The 20,860-nt window shown below is 37.3% G+C and overlaps 1 pseudogene; it reads left to right on the top strand.

Annotated features, from left to right (window-relative positions):
• Nucleotides 1-15,835: 15,835 nt before the first annotated feature.
• LOC112850037 (chromobox protein homolog 3 pseudogene) lies at nucleotides 15,836-16,398 on the top strand (annotated as a pseudogene).
• The last annotated feature ends 4,462 nt before the right edge of the window (nucleotides 16,399-20,860 follow it).

Here is a 20,860-nt window from a genome sequence, read left to right as displayed (position 1 = left end):
AAAAATAATAACAGACAAATGACTACAAATATATCTAAAATATAGTAAAAATCTAATTTACATGTCATTGCAGTCCCAAAGAGGGAAAAGAATGAGAACGTGATAGAAATATTTGAAAAGGCAATGGCTGAGGATTTTACAAAATAAATGAAAGACATCACCATAGATTGAAGACATATTAACAAACTTCAAAAAAAGACACATATATATAGAAATCCATATATAGACCCATCATAGTAAAACTGCTGAAAACCAAAAATAAAAATATTAAGTCAGACAACAACCAAATACTCTACAACATATTCTGTTGGTGAGGCTGTGGGAAAACGAGCACTCTCACATGTTGCTAACTAGAATTCAAAATGATACAATGCTGGGGCACCTGGGTGGCTCAGTCAGTTAAAACGTCCAACTCTTGATTTCGACTCAGGTCATGATTCAATGGTCATGGGATCAAGCCCCACATTGGGCTCCATGCTGAGTGTGGAGCCTACTTAAGATTCTCTTTCTCTCCTTCTGCCCCTCTCTCCCATTTGCATTCTCTCTCTCTCTCTCTCTCTCTCTCTATCAAATTAAAAAAAAAAAAAAAAAAGGTACAATGCCAGTGGAGGGGAATCTGACAAAATCTGGGAGAAGTACATGTATTTTCAGGAATCTAACCCAAAGATACAGTGGACAAAATACAAAAAGACAGATACCCTGTGCTACTCATTGCAAAAACATTTGAAAGAGCATAAAACTAGATACAAATCTGCATTAATAATGGAGCAGTTGGACAACCTGCAGTACATCCATACGATAGAGTACACTGGAGCTAAAAGTGAATGGGGAATATCTCTCATAGAATAATCACTAGGATACATTAACTGGAAAAAGAAGGGTTTGTACAGTGTGTTACTGATTAAGGAATGAGAGAGGTAAAGACTACATATTTTAATTAATTTTTAAATGAAAAAGAAAACCATAAAAATATAAATGATCATCTATAGGGGAAGAAAGGAAATGGATGGAGGGGAGAGGGATATAAGTTAGAGTCAAATATAAGGGATATAAGTTATGTCAAATATAACATATTTTGTAGCTTTGATTTTACAGCCATGTAATTATTTTACACAGTAATGAAACAAGGTTTGTGTAACTTTAAAAACCTGCCAATGGGCAAATATGGCACAATTTGAGGGTCAGTGCAAATTATAACTACATTTGTATGAAATTATACCAAAATAAAAGTGAACATCATTCAAGGAAATGAGTAAAGCATTAAATTATTTTGAAAACTCCTAAGTAAAGGGAAAGAATCAGGCATTTATCTGCATTTCCTATATAAACTATCACTGGGTTACCATATAGTAGATAGAATTCTGACTAAAAAAATAAAGAATAATAGAAATTCACATGTTGGCAACTCTAATTAATTATATGCTCTCTATACATTGAGCACCAATGGCTGCAAACATTACAAAGAGACCACCATACATCATGTGACTCATATTCACAGAACTTAATTCCACCAGTGGAGTATTTTTGCCCAAAACATAAAACATAAAGCCTGAATCTGCACGCACCCATTACATTACTGGAAACACAGGAACCTTGGAACTGTTAGAGAAATCACAGGGATGCACTTAGCAAAGTACAGACTGTATAAAACTACACACACACACACACACAAATGATCCTGTTTCTTTAACAAACAAACTGCACAAGATGAAAGAAATAAATAAGGAAGGAGAGAGAGGCAGAGGGAGAGAGAGAGAGAAAAAAAAAAGAGACAGGAAAACATCTATTAAAAATTTTTAGGGGCACCTGGGTGGCTCAGTCGATTAAGTGTCTGACTTCAGCTCAGGTCATGATCTCATGGTTCATGAGTTCGAGCCCCACATCAGGCTCTGCACTGACAGCTCAGAGCCTGGAGCCGGCTTTGGATTCTGTGTCTCCCTCTCTGTCTCTGCCCCTCCCCCCTCGAGTTCTGTCTCTCTCTCTCTCAAGAATAAATAAACATTTAAAAAAAGAAGAAAAAAAAAGAGAAAAGAAAAGGTGATCTGCAAAAAAAAAAGTTTCTAAAAATAGGGGTACCTTGGTGGCTCAGTCAGTTGAATGTCCAACTTAAGCTCAGGTCATGATCTCGCAGTTCGTGGGTTCAAGCACCACGTTGGACTTGCTGCTGTCAGCCTGTCAGCACAGAGACTGCTTCAGATCTTCTGTTCCCTCTCTCTGCCCCTCCCCTGCTTGCATGCTGTCAAAAAATAATTATTTATTATTGTGTAGATTTAATATTTATTTATTATTTAACATATAATAACATTAATTAATATATAATTCATATTAATTTAATATATAATTGTTATTAATAACATTTAATAATAAACAATCATATTTATTATTTAATATTTTATGTACAATTATTATTGTGTAGATTTAATATATGTATAGGTAGGTATGTGCTTCCTATCTTCTCAAATAATATTAAGTAGTTGTTTGGTCATACTAAGGAACTATTATGATAATGGTATTGTAATTATGTTTTTTTTTTAATAAACCCTTAGCTGAGGATGTGGAGAAAGGAGAACTCTCATACACTGTTGATGGGAAAGCAAACTGGTGCAGCCACTGTGGAAAACAGCACAGAGCTTCCTCAAAAAGTTAAAAATAGAGCTACTCTACAACCCAGCAATTGCACAACTAGGTACTTACCCAAAGGATACAAAAACACAGATTCAAAGGGGTGCATGCACCTCGATGTTTATAGAAGCATACAGCAAATTATGGAATTAGCCCAAATGTCCATTCACTAATAAATGGATAAAGAAGATCTGGTATACATATACAATGGAATAGTACTCAGCCATCACAAAGAATTAAATCTTGCTATTTGCAAAAATGTGGTTGGAGCCAGACTGTATTATGCTAATAAGTCAGTCAAAGACAAATACCATATGATTTCACTCATATGTGAAATTTAAGAAATAAACCAGGTGAATATATGGGAAGGGGGGAAAAAGAGGGAAACAAGTCATGAGAGATTCTTAATAATAGGGAAAAAACTGAGGGTTGATAGAGGGAGGTAGGGGTGTGGACTAAACAGGTGATGAGTATTAAGGAGGGCACTTGTTATGATGAGCACTGAAATCAGAACTACACTATACGTTAACTAGCTTGAGTTTAAATAAAATCTTGGAAGAAAAAAATAAATTACTAAAAAACATCTGAAAATCTCCAAATATTTGGAAATTGAACAACACATGCCTAACAAACTGATGAGTGGAAGAAGTCTCAAAGGAAATTAGAATATGAAGTAGGTCAGAGAAAGACAAACACAGGGGCGCCTGGGTGGCTCAGTCGGTTAAGTGTCCGACTTCGGCTCAGGTCATGATCTCGTGGTTCACGAGTTCGAGCCCCGCATCGGGCTCTGTGCTGATGGCTCGGAACCTGGGGCCTGCTTCCGATTCTGTGTCTCCCTCTCTCTCTGGCCCTCTCCCCATTCATGCTCTGTCTCTCTCTGTCTCAAAAATAAATAAACGTTTAAAAAAAAAAAAAAAGAAAGACAAACACATATAATTTCACTCATATGTGGAATTGAAGAAAAAACAAACAAGCAAAGGTAAAAAAATGAGAAACAAATCAAGAAACAGATTCTTAATTATAGAGAACAAAGTGATGGCTACCAGAGGGGAGGTGGTTAGGTTACCAAGGTTAGGTGACAGGGATTAAAGAGTGCACTTGCCCTGAAGAGCACAGGGTGATGTATGGAAGTGCTGAATGTCTATATTGTACATGTGAAACTTATATAACACTATATATAAACTAACTAGAATTATAATAAAAAGCTTAAAATAAAAACAAAAACAAACAAAACAGTAAATTAAGATATATTTTAATTGATTACAATGAGAATGCAATATATCAAAATTTGTGAGATGCAACTAAAGCAGTGCTTATACTGGGTTTCTAATTGAAACCAATTTGACAATAAATTTCATTTAAAAAAAAGAATAAATAAATAAATGAATAAATAAATAAATAAAGCAGTGCTTAGACATTTCTAGCCTTAAATACTAATATTAAAAAGGAAGAAAAGTCTCAAACTAAATGATCCAACTTAAGGAATAAGAGAGAGAAAATTACATCCAAAACAAATCAACTATAAGGAAAGAAATTATAAAGATAAAAACCAAAAATCAATAAAGTTAAAAACATAAAGCAAATAGAAAAAAATCAATGGCACCAAAATCTGATTCTTTGAAAATCTCAAAATATTGATAAAGCTCTAGCTAGTTTGATCAAGAAAGAAAGAGAGAAGACATAAAATCAGTATCAAGAATTAATGGAAGTCCATCACCACAGATACCATTAATATCAAAAGTTTAATGGAGAAAATATATGGATACATTTTTCACCAATAAATCAACTTCTTAGATAAAATGAACAAATTAAATATAATAAATATAAATTAGCCTGCAGCATTTAAGCCATCCCAGCTGATACCATATGAACCAACACAAACTGTACCTACTGAGTTCTGCCCAAATTGAAGATTTAAGTGCAGAAGAAATAATACTGTTCTAAATTGCTAAGGTTTGGGATGGTTTGTTATACAGCAACAGGAAACCAGAACAAATGCTGTACTCAAACATGAGACAAATATTTGAGTGTAATAAAATATTTACTCAAATGAACAAAAAGCTAGCTCATAAAGCAAGTCAACAAATTTCAAAAAATTAACATCATTCAGAGTATATCTGTAAAATTAATCTGTAAATCAATAACAAGAAATACTTAGAAAATCTCAAAATATTTGTAAATTTAGCATTACTCGTCTAAATAACACCTGCATAAGAGAAAAATTATAATGATATTTATAAAATATATTTAACAAAACGATAATGAGAATATGACATATTAATAATATGAAATTCAGCTAATGCTGTGCTGGGTAAAATCTGTAATTTTAAATGCATCCCTTAAGGGGAAAAGGGTTAAAATTCAATTGCTTAATCAAGCTGAGAATAGAAGAATGAGAATGAGGAGTACCTGGATGGCTTAGTTGGTTGAGCATCTGACTTCAGCTCAGGTCATGATTTTGCGGTCTGTGAGTTCAAGCCCTGCATTGGGCTCTGTGCTGACAACTTAGAACCTGGAGCCTGCTTCAGATTCTGTGTCTCCCTCTCTCTCTGGCCCTCCCTGCTTATACTCTCTCTCTCAAAATTAAATCAAAAAAATTTTTTAAAAAGGAGAATGATGAATATAAGAACCTAATCAAGGACATGGAAAAACATATATATAACACAGAAAATAAGCAAAGCCAAATGTTGGTTCTTTGAAAAGATTAATAAAACTGATAAATCTCTGACAAGATTACTCAAGAAAAAAATGGGAAAGTTACAAATTACTATCATCAGGAATGAAAGACACAGACTTAAAAAACTGAACACACTATTATGAACAAGTTTAAGCAAGTAAATTTGAAGTTTTAAGTAAATAATTAAATTTCTAGAAAAACACTACCAAAAGTGACATAGGAAGAAAGAGATTATCCTAATAATCTAGATCTGTAAAAGAAATTAAATCTAATAATACATTCCCACAAAGAAATCTCCAGGGCCAGATATTTTCATTGGTTAATTTTTCTTGAATATTTAAGAAAGAAATAGCAACAATTTTACAAAAACTCACCTATACCCTAGGAAAAAAGAGGTTCATTTTTTTTTCATGTCAGCATAACCTTAATACCAAAACCTGGCAGAGTTCTAACCTAAGGAATTATAAAATAACAAATTTATGTCCTTTAAAGCCACTAAGTTTGTAGCAACTTATTACAGCAATGACAAAAATCTAACATAACCCATTAATGATAAAAACTCTTACCAAACTGGGCATAGAGGTGAAATCCTTAATCTGAGAGAGAGTATCCACCAAAAATTTAAAATAATTCACATATTTAACAATGAAACGTTTAAAGCTTTCTCTCTTAGACTGGGAATGAGATAAGGATGTCTTCTAGCATTATTTCTATTCAACATTGTATAGGAGTCCCTATCCATAAAGCAAAGGAAAAATATTCAAAATGGAAAGAGAAAAAACAAAACTAAAATTATTCACACATAAAATGACGATATGCACACAAGAAAAGAAACCAATCTGGAGACAAACTATTAGAATTAATAATTCAAGATAAAAGCACATTAACAATATACAAAGGGAGAGTCTAAGGTACTGGACATTCACTGTTCTTTGATCTAGGTGTGAGTGTATCGATTTTGTGAAAATTCACAAAGCCATTCCATTATGGCATTGTTTTGTACTTTTATACATGTATGTTCATACTTCAGGAGAAAGATTATTGGGGGGGAAGACACATAAAGAGGCTGCACTGAATAATGATTAGAAGTATGTACTCTAAATCTAGACTTCTTCCTGGCCCTGCCTCTCCTATCTACGCGTCCTTACGCAAGTTACTTAATTTCTCAACCCTTCAGCATCACTATCTACAGAATGAAATAACAGTATCTATCTACTAGTTTACTGAGATGATTGGGATAATACAAATAAAGTGCTCAAAACTTCCGAATGAACACTCACTAATTAATTATTAACTATTATATCCCATAGCCAAGAGACAACCCACAGACCTAACAAACAGAATTCACACTAGAAGAACAGAAGTAGTGACTCCAAAATAAGTATAATTAAAGCCTTCAAATAAATAAATAAATAAATAAATAAATAAATAAATAAATAGCTTCAAAGTATTTCAGAACATAAAAACAGAAATTTATGAAGGACATTTGTAAAAAAAACAATCAATGGACTATTTAAAAGTTTTTTTTTTAAGTTTATTTATTTTGAGAGAGAGAGCAAGAATGTTAGCAGGAGAGGGGCTGAGAGAGGAGGAGAAAAAATCCCCACCAGGCTCCACGCTGTCAGTACAGAGCCCAACAGCAGGGCTCAATATCACAAACTGTGAGATCATGACCTGAGCCAAAGTCAGTAATAGGACACTTAACCAACTGAGCCACCCAGGCACCACAAAAGATATTTATAGGAAAGTATAATAATTGAAATAAAATTTTAGTACATATGTTAAACAGTACATTAATTACTGGTGAAAAGAGAATAAATTAGAAGAATTGCGGCCCCTGGGTGCTGCAGTCAGTCAAGCATCTGACCTCAGCTCAGGTCATGATCTCATGTTCATGAGTTTGAGCCCCACATCTGGATCTCTGTTGCCAGCACAGAGCCCACTTCGGATCCTCTGTCTCCCCCTCTCTCTCTGCTCCTCACGCATGCTTTTCCTCTCTTGCTCTCTCTCACTCTCTCAAAAATAAATAAGCATTAAAAAATAATAATAACATTTAAAACATAAGTTAGAAGAATAGTCTGAAGAAAAACCCTAAATGAAACAAGAAAGATAATAAATTTAAACGATAAACGAAAGCCATGGAAGCTAGATTTAGATGCTCCATATTATATCTAATCAGAATTCCAGATGGAGAGACTAGAGAGAATAGGGAACAGGTAATGGCTATTTTAATTATACCGAGATTTTTCAAGAGCAGAAGAAAGATTTGATTTCTTAAATGAAGAGACATACTGGGTCCCAAGCAGTACAAACAAAGGTAAATTCATGCCAAAATATCATTTGAAACTGCAGAACATCAATAGTAAAAGAAAGCCTTAAAAGTTCCCAAGGAAAAAGATTTCCTAGAATAGAAAGATAATCACACTGACATAAATTCTAATCAGCCGCAATAGATGCTGTGGCATGCCGGAAGCGGCCTGTACCAGCTCAAAAAGCTGGTTGTCAAATTTCCAGGAATCCTGTCAGACACTCACTATGGCAGTAGCTTGACATCACCACAGTGGGAATATTTATATTGACAAAGGCTACAAATCAGGGTTCTTTCCTCAACATCCAGAAAATATTTACCAAAACATTACTGAATAATCCCAGAGATGATAAAAATCTCCAAAATATTGATGGAATATAGATCCTAATATCTTATATTATGTCACCCCATCATTTGAGACAGAGGGGAAAAGAAAATATTTCCAACCTGAAACTAAAAATATCTTTAATCCACAGACCTGTGCCAAAAGAAATACTACAAGCTATACTTGGGTAGGAAAAAAATAAACCCAGAGCTAAGGAATAAACAAATTAGTACCCTGTGTCCTTAAATGCAAACAAGTATTAACTATAAAGGGGTATAAATAATTAAATTTATGTTTAAAAAGAATGTGGAATTGGGGTACCTGAGTGCTCAGTCAGTTGAATGTCTGACTCTTGATTTTGGCTCAGGTCATGATCTCACAGTTCATGAGATGGAGACCCCAGTCAGGCTCTCTGCTGACAATGTGAAGCCTACTTGGGATTCTCTCTCTTTCTCTCCCTCTGTCTCTACCTCTCCCCCACTTACGTGTGTGTGTGTGTGTGTGTGTGTGTGTGTGTGTTTGTGTGTGTGTGTGTGTGTCTCCCTCTCTCTCTCTCAAAAATAAACTTTTTTTTAAAAAAAATACAGTGTGGAATCAAAGTAGTGCTCATCAACAACATGGAAGAAAACAGTAACTAGTAGTCAAGGAGATGTTGGAGCAATGTTTATTTTTTTAATCTTTTTTTTAACGTTTATTTTTTAGAGAGAGAAAGAGTAAGCAGGGAAGGGGCTGAAAGGGGGAGGGAGAGAGGGAGGGAGAGAGGAAGAGAGGGAAAGAAAGAATCCCAAGCAGGCTCCTCGCCGACTGGGGCTCAATCTCACAAACCATGAGATCATGACCTGAGCCAAAATCAAGAATTGGGTGTCCAACCAATTGAGCCACCCAGACGCCCCATGGAGAGATGTTTAATAGACTAAAACCTTTGTGTTATTAAGGAAGAAGATAACGCAACTGATTAATTTTTAGACTTTGTTATAAAAACATAGTTTAGTTTGTTTGAGGATGCATTGGAGATAGCCTGACACATATTAAGCACATGCTTAATATATATTTGCGGCATCTACCACCAAAGGAATTAAATCTTTCTTATTTTCCTTGAGTTGGAAAATAGCACTGCAGAAAAAAATGAAGAATTAAATACACCATAGTCTGTACAAGTACAAAACAACATTAAGACTTGCTACTCATTATAGTCAAGAGAGATATGGACCTAACATTTAACATCACAACCATCTGGGCATGAAGTTATGATAACATGCAATCTTGGTCATCTGTATTCAGTTTCAACTTGTTCTATTCCTCTGCCACGTCTACATCTCTAAGATGGACTGCAAGAGCCTACTACTCCTTTAGACCTCTCAAAACAAAATGGTTCTCAGAATATCATTGATCTGTTTTTTTTTTTTCTTTATCAAACATATTTTAAGTAATTCTATACAGGGTGAGAATTTTTGGCATTGCTTATCAATTCCCATTCAAGATGTACAGAAATACAATTGTCTCTGTGCCAGACTCTGATAACATGAATTCCCCTGGTCAATTATTCTTTCCTGGAATTATACATTTAGTAATGCTAAGATTGAAACAGGATCTAGAGATAAAAACGCTTGGGGAGTAGGATACAAAGGGATAAATTGCTTTCAAGTGGATTTGATTAATTCCCTTATAAATCATTTTTGTTTTTTTTTTTTTTAACTTTCACATAGAAGATAAATTTGCTACAAGATATACCATCACCAAGAAAGAAATGCAGGGTAATAGACAACATCGTCCTACAGTCACTCTGAATTCTGATTTCCTCTTATGAATTTTCTCATCTCCTTTATAATGCCTTTAAAGTATACTTAATAATATTAAATATAAATAGACTGAAAAGTTCTCACTGAAGGCATCAGCTACTACACTGTCCTCGCCCCATCCAGCAGTTCCTTATGACCAGGGTGACCCAGTTTGCCTGGGAATACTCCCAACATATGACTCTTGTCTGACATAAGTATTAATAATGCCTTGTTGCACACGCAGAGGTGTCCTCATTTAGACAATAAATTTTATGGTCACCCTCCTTATGAGCACACAGTTATGACTCTCCCAGATGAAGTGTAGAGAGAAGTAGATGAATATTACTGAGTGCTCACTTTGATTAAGTAAGGTAGTCACCGGGTTAGGCTGTGTAAGTTATTTCAGTAACATCTCAGTACTACCGTAGGAGGTGAGTAATGTTTATTACTAACTTAGAGATGAGGAAAGTACTGTTCACAGGGTATGAAGTGGCCACAAAGCTATATATCTGATGAGTGGCTAAGCAAGGATCAGAATCCAGGTCCAAAGTTAAACCAGTGCTCTTCCTCCTGCACCATCTTCCCAATGAAAGGAAAATGGATCAGAATGTCAGTATCTACCCCTGTGAGATTTGGAAAATCTGTCAGTGCTCCTTACCAGAAGTCAAAGGCAGCAGGCATTCATTGGAATGCAGTTCTGGGTGGCCGTCTGTGGGAGACAGAGTGCAAAGATGCCCACAACCAATCTCTCTTGTCCCACACCACACCTCTTATGCAGCAGGTGGAGTCCGTTGCCCCTCCCTTAGATCTGGGATGGTCCTGTGACTGGCTTTGATCAATATAATGCAGTAAACTTGACACTGCCAGGTCCAAGCCTAGGTCTTAAGCTTGGAAGCTTCCCTTTTGCTTTCTTGCTACCTTGAGTGACCACATAAAGAACTCCAAGCTATCCTAATAGAAAAAGAAAGCACATGAAGAGAAAGGTCAGGTGGAGGAAAACCAAAGCAACCCAGCTGACAGGCACCACCAAGGCTCCCAACATGTCAGTGAGGCCATCTTGGACTTACAGCCTCTCCCAGCCCCAGATGAACATAGCTGCTTAAGTGAGCTTGGCCATCTCTGCGGAGTCCTGTCAGGATTTCCTGACCCGTAGAATTGTAAGCAATCAATGAGCATTGCTTTAAAATCCTGAGATTTGAGGAGGTTTTTGATGCAGCAATAGATACCTGATAAACCGTCTCTTTCCCCACCTCTTTATCTCTATCACTCAACCACACACCGGATCTCATCTTTCTGGGTCTTTTAGGAAGCCAGGAAATGACACCCAGGTAGGAAAGGGCTAACCTGGAAACAAAATGGACCAGTAGACTTACCTCCTGTCAACATTTCCCAAGCCAACCCTGACCCACTTCCACTTTGTTTTTGCCTCAGAAAAAATTCTAAGGATTTCCCCCATTTCTGCTTTATTTTTCCTTATCTCTACCTCATAATTTTAAGACCACTATCATATCCAGTTTTGTTCTTTCCTCAAGGAACCTAAAATCACAATTTTTATATGGCTATTTTTTAGCCTGAAGAAGATCCGTAAATATGTGTATATTTATCTGTATGCATGTACTGGTTTTCATTTATATTCCTTAGGTCTCAACTAAGTCAAAATTACATTTAATTCTATACATGGCTGAATCATACAAGATAAATGTCTGATCTCTTTATTTATCTCTCAGTGCCAAGTAATAATGTACCAATTTCCAACTAGAAGCCCCTTTATTCCTCTATAAAAAAAATTCTTTAATCCAATTTGATTCATTCAGTAGTCACAATATGAATATGGTACATTGACCTGAAGAGCTTATTCAGTATTTTAAAGAGATCTCAACTGTTACCAATGGCAACAAGAGAATCAGCTTGACATCTCAGACTATAAAAACCTTAGAGTCCATCTATAAGATGAGCCCAGCAGAGAAGGGAGGTTTATGACATTTTAATCATTGATAATTTTGGTTGTTGCTGATGAGAAGACTTTTTAATGTGAGGAACTTGGAAAGGGTTCCAAGGACAGTTGCCAAGGTAATTAAAACAGCCTTGTAAATTGGTTTGAAGAATATGCCAGGCTATCAAAATGACCATAAGCCTATCTGATCCTCCTCCCCACCCTGGCCACCCCATCTATTCATCAGATGTTCTCAGCCTTAATTGAAATTGACAACACAATGATGACAAAAATGTGCCATGGCTCATGCAGCACATACTACTTCATAATCCCATAGAGAATGTGACACTAAATAATGAGATAGATAATTTATACCCTGCCAACTCCTGAAAGTTTTAGGTAGCTTATGTTAAAAATGCAGTAAGAATAATGCACAAAATTAATATAAGACAAAGCCAGCCTTGAGTGTTTTAAAATTTATAAGAGATGAAGTAAAAAGAGTAGAAATTAACCCCCCAAAATGCTAAATGACGAAACATAGGACATATGGATATAACTATAGCCTTGACTATATAGAATGGAAGAGAGGTGGTGGAAAGAGAAGCGAAAATACATTCATAGTGAGATGTCATGGGGAGATGGAAGGAAGACAAAGTAGAGGCAGAGTACCAAAATACTCTTGGTTCCAGTCTCCATAAAGTGCACTGTTGTAAAACTTTCAAGTGTCTCATTTAATCTTCACAGGAGTTGATGAAAAAAATGGAGACCCAGAGCCCTAGTGACTTATCAAAGCCTCACAACCAGAAAGTGGTGAAACAATTATGTCCAAATTAAAGCTGTATGACTCCAAAGCCAACACTCCTTCGGCCCAAACATTCTCAGTCAACAAGGAATTCATTCAAGGGCACAAAGCAATACGATAAATAGTTTCATGCAAAGCAATTCTTTCACCCATGCAAAGGTGTTCCTTATGGGTCTATTTTCAGAGGACAAGTATGCTTCAGTGGTAAGACATTTGTATACAGTTGTTAAGGGCACAGGATACAGAGTAAGCAAAGAAAATTTGAATCCCAGTAGCATCACTTCCTAGCTGTGCGACCTTTATCAATTTACTACACCTCTTGCAGCTTTAGTTTCCCTGTCAGAAAAGTGGGGACCATTATGCCTCATTGACTGAATGGTGAAGGGATGACCTAAAATAACACGATGCTAAGTGTTTGGCAGAGAGTTCTGAACACAGTAGAACATAATAAATGTAGACTATAATAATCTCTCTCTTCTCATCCTTATAACTATGGTTATTAAGATGGACATGATTTTACTGAAGTCTTTATGGGTAAAATGACATGCACTCTGGGATTTACTTCAAAACACGTTAGCTTAAATAGGGGAGTGAGGGGAGTATTATATGATAATAGAGAAAACGAGACCAACAGATGTTTGTGACTGTTGAAATTAGATGAAACTGGTACATTGGGTTCATTATACTATTCTCTCTACTTTTGTGTGTATTTGAAATTTCTCACAGTAAAAAGCTTTGAAAAATGTTCATGGTTAGTACCCAAAGAACACCTATGTGGTTGAAAATTGCCAGGACTAAAGACTAAGAAGATACGACTGACTTCTAGAGAAGACTGGCCTTTTCTCAGAAGGCCTCGTGGATCTGCTCCAGACCTGGATTGAGGACACTCTTATTAAACCCAAGCTGTGCAGCATGAAATTGGAAAGGGATGACCTTGTCCTTCAAAAGTTTAAGGACAAAATTAACCAATCTCCAGAGCTAAAGCTGATCATTTTTCCAACACCATCACCTTGGTTTACCTTCCTCCTATTTGCATCCATTGGTATTATCCAGCACTTTTATCCTTTCTGTTCGTACTATAGACCCCTCCCCCCAATAGGAACAGCTTCCCTGTTCCTTTAAACTTCCTTCTACCTGCCTGGGATTATAGCAAAAGTCTCTAAAGCTGGCCTTCTCCAAAAGTCCTGCAAATGATCTTTTCCCCATGGCTTTGAATGGCCCGATTTGCAATGCATTTCCTGAGTTAAACAAAATAGCATTTTTTAAGGCCTAGGTGCTTTTAAGAAGGAAAACACATTGTTATCCATCTGTATAAATTAATTGATCATAAATTAAGTAGCATGAGATTCCAGAGTGTGGGGATTGTGGGAAGGAGAACATATTCAGAAAGAGGAGGTCATACTGAGAGACAAATTTCATAATTTAGTTCTACTATGTTTCCCAAAGAACTGTCTTATGTCTATACCCTGTAGTCCTGCTCCTTACCAAGACTTACCTGTGCACTGTCACAGGTAGCCACTTTCTGTTTTCTAAGCTAGAGAATAATGACCAACTTATGCTTGGTAAGGTAGAAACGACTAACACAGTATACGTGACAAGATGGGAACCTCCTAGGGAGACATTCAGTCCATGTAGAAAAAACACGGACCTTAGAATCACAGTGCCTTAAGAGGGGCGCCTGGGTGGCTCAGTCAGTAATGATCAGGTGATGATCTCACAGTCTGTGAGTTTGAGCCCAGCATCGGGCTCTGTGCTGACAAGCTCGGAGCCTGGAGCCTGCTTCGGATTCTGTGTCTCCCTCTCTCTGCCCCTCCCCCATTTACGCCTCTGTCTCTCTCTCTCTCTCTTTCTCTATCTCTATCTCTCTCTCTCTTTCAAAAATAAATAAAAGTTAAAAAAAAAATTGGGGCACCTGTGTGGCTCAGTTGGTTGAGCGTCTGACTTCGGCTCAGGTCATGATCTCGTGGTCCATGGGTTCGAGGCCCACGTTGGGCTCTGTGCTGACAGCTTGGTGCCTGCTTCCGATTCTGTGTCTCCCTCTCTCTCTGCCCCTCCCCCACTCATGTTATGTCTCTCTCTGTCAAAAATAAATAAACATTTAAAAAAAATTTTTTAAGTTAAAAAAATTAAAAAAAAAAAGAATCACAGTGTCTAAGAAAAGATAGAAAACAACTGGTCCTCTATTTCATTCATCAGTGCCATAAGATAAAATTTTAGGGGCGCCTGGGTGGCTCAGTCAGTTAAGTGTCTGACTCTTGATTTCAGTTCAGGTCATGATCTCACAGTTTGTGGGTTCAAGCCCCACACTGGGCTCTGTCTTGACAGTGCAGAGCCTTCTTAGCATACTTTCTCTCTCTCTCTCTCTCTCTCTCTCTCTCTCTCTCTCTCTCTCTCTCCCTCTCTCTCTCTGTCCCTCCCCCACTCACTTGTGCTCTCTCTCTCTCAAATAAAATAAAAAAGTAAAATGCTAGACTTGTATTTATGCTATTAAAGATCATCTGTGCATTTGTTTTCTGAAATTGATTGCACTATGAAGGTACAACCAACCCTTGACCAGCTAACTTTACCTCTTCTTTTAACAATATCAATGTTTCACTATATAGCCACATGGAATTCATCTTAATATCAGTTCCATTTAGCATTTTCTCACAAGCATGAATAGTGACAGCACCAGTATTTCTAGAACCTTTGTAGTGAATTGCAGCCAATAGAATAGTCTCATTGTTTTGGTTTCACCAAATTCTGCAATTACTCAATTGTTCTCTCTGGCCCTTTGCATAAGTAGATTGAAGATATTTGCCTCCACTTAAATTCTTTTGTGAAACTTGAAATTACTTTCAGTATTAGTGGTATTTTTCTTTGAGAAATCAGCAGCTAAATAACAAAGAAAAAATTTAGCTAAACATCATCTTACAGATTTCACCCACAAAAAAGGGGGGGGGGTTATTTATTTATTACCAATCCAACCTACCCATTCTCTCTTTTTTAGACAGAAGCCATTAAAGGTCAAGTGAAAGCATTCTATTAAGAAACAATGGAGCTCAGACTTAAAGCACACATGGCCAAAGGTGCTGCAAACCAGGGATTGGGAGAAGATTAGAGGCAGTGAATAATAATTCTTCAAGTCTTGCAAGAAAAAATGGCATCCAACAAACCAAAAAGCAGACTCAACTATGGAAAACAAACTGATGGTTACCAGAGGAGAGGTGGGTCGTAGGGGGGGGGGGAGGGGCGGAGGGGGGAGATGGGTGAAAGAGGTGAAGGGGATTAAAGAGTACACTTTCCTTGATGAGCACTGAGTAATATATGGAATTGTTGAATCACTATAGTGTACACCCAAAACAAATAAGATACTGTATGTTAACTAAATGGAAATTAAAATCATTTTTAATGGCATCCAATTAAAATATATTGCAAAAAGTGGGAGAGAAAAATAATGGAAAGAGTAATAAAGTGGAAAAGACAGAGCCTGAAGAATTTTGGTGGAAAAAGTACTGGATGGATGTCTAATGACTGGGAAAGTGGAGTATTTCCTGAAGCAGAAGGGATTTACTGACAATGCTGAAAGTACTTGGGAACCTGAGGAAAATTTAGATTGTCCAGAGTTAATTGAAGCATTTCTTAATTCTCAAAAAGGAGATACAAAAAGAAAACCTTTATCTGACAGTGAATCTAACGACAGCAAATCAAAGAAAAGAAATGCCACTGATAAGCCAAGGCTTTACCGGAGGTCTTGACCTAAACAAAAAATTAGTGCCGTAGACAGCAGTGGTGAATTAATGTTTGTCATAACATGGCAATATTGAGATGAGGCACAGCTGGCCAAAGAGGCAAATATGACGTGTCCTTGAACTGTAAATGCTTTTTATGAACCGAGACTAACTCAGCATCTATTTAAATTCCAGTTAGTTAACATACAGTATAATATTAGTTTCAGGGATAGAATTGAGTGATTCATCACTTACATACAAACACCCAGTGCTCATCTCAACCAGTGCCCTCCTTAATGCCCATCACCTATTTAACCTATTCCCCCACCCACCTCCCCTCCAGTAACCATCAGTTTGTTGTCTATAGTTAAAAGTCTGCTTCCTGGTTTGCTTCTTTCTTTTTTTCCCTTATGTTTATCTGCTTTGTTTCTCAAATTCCACACATGAGTGAAATCATATGGTGTTTGTCTTTCTCTGAATGGCTTATTTTGCTTAGCATAATACTCTCTAGCTCCATCCATGTCATTGCAAATGCCAAGTTTTGGCTCTTTTTGATGACTGAGAAATTTTCCATTATGAATATACACACACACACACACACACACACACACACACGAGTATATATACACACATACACACATATTTTATGTATATATATATATATATATATATACTCGTGTGTGTGTATATATATATATATATATATTCCATTGTGTGGTATATATACCACATCTTTATCCATTCATCAGTCAATGGACATTTGGGTTCTTTCTTTAAATTGGCTATTGTTGATAATGCTGCCATAAACACTGGGATGCATGTGTTCCTTCCAATTACTATTTTTGTATCCTTTGGATAAATACCTAGTAATGCAATTGTTGGATTGTAGAATAGTTCTATTTTTAACTTTTTGAGAAATCTCCATACTGTTTTCCAGAGTGGCTACACCAGTTTGTATTCCCACCAACAACATAGAGCATTCCCCTTTCCCACATACTCACCAACACCTGTTGTTTCCTGAGTTATTGATATTTGACACTCTGACAGGTGTGAGGTAGTATCTCACTGTAGTTTTGATTTGTATTTCCCTGATGATGAGTAATGCGGAGCATCTTTTCATGTGTCTGTTGGCCACCTGTGTCTTCTTTGGAAAAATGTCTATTCGTGTCTTCTGCCCATATTTTAAGTGGATTATTTGTGTTTTGAGTGTCGAGTTTGATAAGTTCTTTATAGACTTTGGATAATAACCCCTTAACAGATAATGTCATTTGCTAATATCTTCTCCCATTCCAAAGGTTGTCTTTTAGATTTGTTGAATGTCTGGGACACAAGAGGGGACATTTTTAAAAATATAATTTATGGTCAAATTGGCTTCCATACAACACCCAGTGCTCATTCCAACAAGTGCCCTCCTCAGTGCCCATCACCAACTTTCCCCTCTCCCCCACCCACCCCCCCCCCCCCATCAACCCTCAGTTTGTTCTCTGTATTCAAGAGTAACAGGGGAAATTATTCACTCTTCTGGGAGTGCTTCCCTGAGAGCAGCAAGCATGGAGGCCCCTCACTGAGGACAAAGTAACTGGCTGGTGCCAGTTGAATGTTTGTGTCCCATACATTTTTCAGATCACTATTTTCATGCTGTCTGCTTCTGGGTTGCTTGTCTGTCTGGAGGAGTGCAGTGCAATTTGGGTTCTATCCCAGCCAAGCCTGCTGAATTTTAAAACTCTAAATTTCAGAGACACGCTGTGGCTGGGGTCTGTGCTGATCTCCTGGGGAAGGGTCTCACTGTGCAGGGACTGATGCAGGTTTGACCGAGAAGGGCAGTGGCACCAAAATGCAGGGGTGTGGGATTTGCAGCAAAGCAGGCTAAACAGTCAGTGTCTCAGCACCCCAGCAGGTGTCTCTGGGCCCATGCTGAGGGACGGGGAGGGGGCGGGCACGGTGGGAGTGGCACCCTCTGGCTCTTTTGTCCCCAGAGAAGGGTCTCTACAAAAGCCACCTCTCACAGATGTACTCTAAGAAGAGTGACAGTCTCTCCCCATGTGCCTTAGGAAACCCTCAGATGGTGCCATCTGCCGTGGCATTGCTTGCCTGCCTTCTCTCCAGGAGTAGGATAGCACCCTCAGGGCTCTATCCCAGCCAAGCCCTCGGACCCCTAAAACTCCAGTCTTAGGAGCCCCACTGGTTGCAAAAACTCAAAGATCAGCCCCTCTCATTCTTTCAGCCAATGGTTTTGGGGAAGCGTTCTCCTTGTGTGTATCCACTCCACTCTCTCTTGTCTTTCTCTGTGACCGGGATCCCCTCCCCTCTGCAATCTGTTTCTCCCATAAACCACATCTTTCCATATCCTACATTCCTGTATGTAGATTCTTCTCTCCCTCTAGTTGTGCAGTTTGTTCTGTCAATCCTCAGATTGATTTCTTGGGTATGCAGAATGATTTGATATTTGCCTAGCTGTGTTTGAAAGACAAGGCAAGCCTAGAGTTAGTCCTCCTACTACACCACCATCTTATCTCTCTGTCTAGCACTGGTTACTTTGAATAAATACTGTCTGTGTTGTTTTTTTTATCAGAAAAGAATATTTGAGATCATGTGTTATTTTGACCATTATATTATCACTTGAGGCCATATATTATTTCCTTTGCATTAGAGAACAGCTTTTCTAAATGTTGGTGGAAATCCCCATAGTTATTACCCAATCAGAATTTGTATTTAACTCCTATATGCCTAAGGACCATTCTGGATTTTTTGTTATTTGGGGTTTTTTTGTGTGTATATATAACACATATGTAAATGGTTTTCTTTTTCTTTTCTTTCTCTTTCTCTTTCTTTCTTTCTTTTTCTTTCTTTCTTTCCTTCCTTCAACATTCACCAAAACAAAACAGAATTTCATAACCATGGATAAGCCCATGTTTCTTGGATGCCATCATTTTGATGGCAACTAAGAATTAAGTCACTTCAAGTCAAATTGAAATTTTTCCTAAAGCCCTAAACTTTCAAATTAAATAGATAATTTTATAATTAATTGGATAATTTAAAGTAAATGATTTAAATTGGACAATTAGGCTCTTTCCATAACGTGGCTATTGTTGAAAGTGCTGCTATAAACATTGGGGTACAAGTGCCCCTATGCATCAGCACTCCTGTATCCCTTGGGTGGTTTATATACACAATGGAATACTACATGGCAATGAGAAAGAATGAAATATGGCCTTTTGTAGCAACGTGGATGGAACTGGAGAGTGTGATGCTAAGTGAAATAAGTCATACAGAGAAAGACAGATACCATATGTTTTCACTCTTATGTGGATCCTGAGAAACTTAACAGAAGACCATGGGGGAGGGGAAGGGAAAAAAAATGGTTAGAGAGGGAGAGAGCCAAAACATGAGAGACTCTTAAAAACTGAGAACAAACTGAGGGTTGATTGGGGGTGGGAGGGAGGGGAGGGTGGGTGATGGGTATTGAGGAGGGCACCTGTTGGGATGAGCACTGGGTGTTGTATGGAAACCAATTTGACAATAAATTTCATATTTAAAAAAAATAAATTGGACAATTTAAAAGCAGCCATATCAGAATCCATATCCATATTTTATTTGCAAAAGCCCTGAAAGACTAACAACAACCTCCCCACCCAAATGAGGAAACTAGAGAAGTCCTGGTGTGTTGTAATTAGGTAAGCGAGGTTAGGTAAATGGACTTTTATATTATTTTATTATTTCATTTTATTTTATTTTTAGTTAAATGGACATTTTGGAGATTCCTCCTGGTAAACCATTACTTTACACGTTGAAACGCCTAAAAGAGATTGACTAAATGTGTCTAAATGCAACCAAATGGGACTAAAAGGTCATGATTCAAGGAATGCCTAAAACTTCATTCTTGGAAACCTAATGATAATCAGATGGTTAAAGATGTCAGCAATTTAGGACCTGCTGCAATAAATGGGTGAACAGACTTCTGTAATCTTAATCCTTGACCTGCATGTGTTTTCTTTATCCCAACTCCTTTTTTACATGTAGGCTCAATCTTCTCAGTATTTGGGTTACTGAGTTCTGCTTCCTAGCAGAAGCTAGGAAAAAAACAAAAACTTTGTGGTAATCAGAATGTTATCCAACTGCATATTACTTACTTTAGTGTACACAGTACTCAATAAACAGTTTTATTTTCAAAAAGAAAAAGAAAAAAGAAACAATGTATTCTTCCCTATAAACTCTAGATAAATTATTTAGTCCTTCTCTTTTTTCCTCACAGATAGAACTGAAGCCCAGAGATATTTATATCTATTCCCTTACTCTGAAATTACCTATGTAACTTGCTTGTGATTGAAAGCTTTCCAAAAACCATTTGGGTCTCCGTGCATCACTCTAGTGACCACATGTTAATTCTAGTAACTAGACTGCAGCCAACACACGTCACACGTGTGTTTCCCCTGCCGCCAGTCTTTCACGCCCACACCTTATTACTAAAGCAATTTAAAGAACTGTATTCTGAAACGATAAAACAATTCTTTTCATGTTATTTTTCGCTTCTAGATTTCTCACTTCAGTTGAATGGGACATGCTTACACCACTAACCAGACTGATGACCCACCTTGTGCTGCCCCATCTGTGTATGTGTAGACTCTCTTGGTCCATTGAATAGCCTTTGGCTGCAGTTGTTCACTGACCTGTCTATTGCCCCTTTCAGATCGGGAGTTTCTTTAAG

Source organism: Puma concolor, chromosome C2 (genome assembly GCF_028749965.1).
Source record: "Puma concolor isolate L17-30 chromosome C2, mPumCon1.1.hap2, whole genome shotgun sequence".
Taxonomy (NCBI): domain Eukaryota; kingdom Metazoa; phylum Chordata; class Mammalia; order Carnivora; family Felidae; genus Puma; species Puma concolor.
This window is presented reverse-complemented; position numbering and strand designations above follow the sequence as displayed.